Here is a 4,201-nt window from a genome sequence, read left to right on the forward strand (position 1 = left end):
AAGGCTTGAATTAGTGAGTTAGAGGTGTTAAATGAATCAACATTTTTGAAAGCACTTTGAAAATTGTAAAGGGTGAAAAGCCTTTTAAATTTTCCCTAATCAAAATTGTCCACTTAATCAATCTTCTGTGATCTTCTCTATCCTTTGTTTGGCCGTAAGAAATGATGAAAGGCTGGGGACAGCTAGGTGGCACAGTGGATAAAGCACCGGCCCTGGATTCAGGAGGACCCAAATTCAAATCTGGCCTCAGACACTTGACACTTACTAGCTATGTGACCCTGGGCAAGTCACTTAACCATCATAGCCACACACACCCCCGGAAAAAAAAAAAGAAAAAGAAAAAAGAAATGATGAAAGGGATGATTTCAGAGAAACTTGTGAAAATTTGAATGAATGGATACAGAATGACCTGAGCAGAACCATGAGAACAATTTATATAAAAAAAAAAAACATTGAAAGTCATAAACTTTGAAAGATTTCAGACCTCTGATTGATGCAATGATCAACCATGATTCCATTGGACCCATGATGAAGCATACTTCCCACCTCCCAATAGAGAGGTGACAGACTCAGTAAGCAAAATGTTATATACATTTTCTGGACATGACCAATGTGAGATTTTGTTTTGCTTGACTAGGCATATTTGTTATAAAAGTTTTCTTTTTCTTTTTTCCCCAATGGGTAGAAGAGGTGGAAGGAAGGAAGAGAAAAGAAATGCTTGTTAATTGAAAAAAGAAAATGATAAATTACACGGCAGAGGTCCCTATTTTCCATATGTAAGCTATACTAGGCTGCCCTTGAATTCTGTGTTTTTTTAAACACCTTCTGATGTGCTAACAGCCCCTAATGAGGACAGCAGCTGCCAGTTAAATAAACAGTCTAGTTGAGAACTGAAGTGTTAATAGAGATACAATCTGTTGATGGAGGAAGGAGTTCACTCTGGCCCTTACTTCCAAGTAGCTGCCATGGGCTTACTTAGATTCAGATTAACATGCCAACACCCCAAGAGTTAAAGGCCAAGGTGTAAGGAGGTTGTTCTAAGAGTAGAGTGAGGAAAAGCCCTTTAGGGCAAGGCAGATCTCCTGTATTGAGAAGTATCTAAGGCGTTATCTTAAGCCCAGTTACCTTTGAAGGTTTAAGTCAGGTTCCTTGGATGCAGACAGACTTCACTGATGGACTGGGAGTGAGGCATGTAATGAGGTTGGTCCATGCAAAGAGGCACTATGTTGAAAAGGTGATGGGTTGGAAAACAGAGAAAGCCAGACCAGATAGTGAGTAAATCTCCTATAGACCTAAAGAGTGACTTTATTTAATTTTCTAAACATGGCACTGAATCCTATGCTTTCAACAGCAAGGTACCCCATCTCCACTCCAACCCACACTAATTCCTCCTTTCGCTAATGTCTATTGCAATTTTTTTTTGTCTAGAGTACAAAATTAGTGCCTTATTACACATACTGTCTTATTCTTTCCTTGTTTTACTTGGACACTATAGTAGGAGGCAGGTTCAAGGTAGGCAGGGACTGTGTCATATTCAATTGAATTTTTAAAATATTTTTATGTGCCCACCTTCGTGCCAGGCTTCATCAGGGATACAAAAAGTACAAGAATGAGGCAGCCTGGAATAGTGGATAGAGTGCTGGAGTTGAAGTCAGAAAGACCTGAATTTACATCCTACTTCTGACATTGACTATATTTATGACCATGGGCAGTCACTTAGCCCCCCTGGGCCTGTTTCCTCAACTGTAAAGTAGAAATAATAGTAATACCTGTAGTATCTACCTTACAGGATTTTTCTTGGGTTCATATGAGATTATGTGTTTAAAGTTCCTTGCAAACTTAAAAGCCTGTACAAATGCAAGACTTCATCTTTGCTCTCAAAGACCTTATCATCTAATTATACTTATGCATCCCCTGCAGTGCCCAGATACCTTATTCTATGTTAATTATTATGCATCTTTGTTGATTGCATAGCCTAGAATTTTGTTAACATTCATTTAAAAATTTTTGAGTTCCAAATTCTCTCCCTCCTTCTAGACTCTCTTATACCCATTGAGAAGGCAAACAATATGATATCCATTATATGTGTGAGATTATGCAAAACATATTTCCATATAAACCATATTGCCAAAAAAAGAAAAAAATATATACTTTGATCTGCACTGAGTTCATCAATTCTCTTTCTGGAGGTGGATAGCATATTTCATCATAAGTCCTTTGACAATTTTGTAGATCATTGTATTGATCAGAGTAGTCAAGTCTTTCACACTTGATCATTGTTACAATATTGCTGCTACTGTGTACAATGATCTCCCGATTCTGATCACTTCACTTTGTATCAGTTCATAGAAGTCTTCCCAGGGTTTTCCGAATCCATCCCCCTTGTCATTTTTTATAGCACAATAGCATTCTATCATAATCATACCACAACTTGTTCAGCCATTTCTATGTGACCTAGAATTAAATAGTTACTTGTTAAATGAAAGGCCATATAGTAGAATGAGCACTAGTTTTGGAGTCAACATCATAGATTTAGAACTGGAAGAGACCTTACACATCATGTAATCCAACCCTCTCCTTTTAAAGATAAGGAAGGGAGGTCCAGAGAGATAAATGGGTTGTCCAAAATAGCAAATCATGGAATGGGAGATTCAGACTCAGGAACTCGGATGATTCCAAGTTCATCACTTCATCACTCTTTCCATTGGACCACTGAGAACTGTTTTCTAATCCAGGTTTTGCCACCAACTTACTCTAAAACTTGGGAAAAATTAACTTCACTCACTGGGCCTTAGTTTCTTCATCTGTAAATAGGGATATGTTTTCCCTACTTAGCTCACAGACTTATTGGCAACACAAATAAGATAATGCTTATGAAACTGAGGTCTTTGAAACATAAAACTTTGTACATATTTAAAAGATTTATGCTATCCATAGATGTGCATCTACCCATAGGCTCTTTCCCAAACCACTCTGTATTCTTCAGGGAGTTAAAATTGACCAGAAACCCATTGATTCTCTACATTATATCAAACCTGAAGGTCATTTGCATTTGTCTAAGCAAGCAACAAGCTCCAAAATCATTAGCTGGGAACAGTATGGAGAAACTGTAAAATGTAGACTGGTATCTTTGGCAGATAGTGAGGTGCCACCTAACCTAGGGACAGGGGTTAAGATTGGATAAACTGTGTCCCTTCTAACCCAATGATTCCAAGCACAAGGGGAAGGAAATCTTTTCTAGGAAGGATATCTACCTGCCATGGGGAAGGATGTTGGTTTAGTCTGGTGTTTTTAATTTTGCTTTCCTTTGGCAAGTGCAGGCATTCAAATATATGAACAAGTGCATAAGAGAAGAAAAGAAGATAAATGAGCATGCAGGCTGGAGCAAGCAAACAACTGGAGATTATGTTCCTTGAAGTGAGGAAGCGAGGAAGTTCCTTGAAGTGTTCTTTTGTCTTCGTAGCCCCAATGCTTTTGCCCTTAGCAGATGCTTAATAAATATGCTGAATTGAATTGTAAAGGATTGTAGAAGGGGTCTATATTTCATTGTTGACCAACGCCACTCCATGCTCCTCCCCACTGAAGATGTGTATATTGAGTAAGAAAGACCTGAGTTTAAATCCCATCTCAGACACAGACTAGCAATGTTACTCTGAAGACAGTTAGCCCTTGAGCCTCAGTTTCCTCATCTGTAAAGTAGGGATCATAATAGGATCTATTGGATAGTGTTGTTGGGAATAGAAAATGAGATAATGTATGTAAAGCACTTTGCAAACTTTAAAGTACCATATAAACGCCAGCAGTTGTTGTTATTATTATCAAATCTAGTAGTCCATGAATGAAACTGGTTTTCCTAATTCTTTGTGTGTGTGTATGTGTGTGTGTGTGTGTGTGTGTGTGTGTGTGTGTGTGGCAATTGGGGTTAAGTGACTTGTCCAGGGTCACATAGCTAGTAAATGTATAAAGTGTCTGAGGCTGGATTTGAATTCAGGTCCTCCTGAATCCAGGGCCGGTGCTCTATCCACTGCACCACCTAGCTGCCCCTCCTAATTCTTTTTGAGATATTGTATATAATACTGGACTCAAGAGTCAGAAAGACCTGGGTAGATATCCTGCTTTGTGGCCATGGGCAAATCACTTATCTTCTCTGAAGCTCAGTTTCCCTTTTGTAAAGTGGGGTTGATAATAAGGAAATTACCTA

The sequence above is a fragment of the Dromiciops gliroides genome, chromosome 4 (assembly GCF_019393635.1).
Source record: "Dromiciops gliroides isolate mDroGli1 chromosome 4, mDroGli1.pri, whole genome shotgun sequence".
Classification (NCBI taxonomy): domain Eukaryota; kingdom Metazoa; phylum Chordata; class Mammalia; order Microbiotheria; family Microbiotheriidae; genus Dromiciops; species Dromiciops gliroides.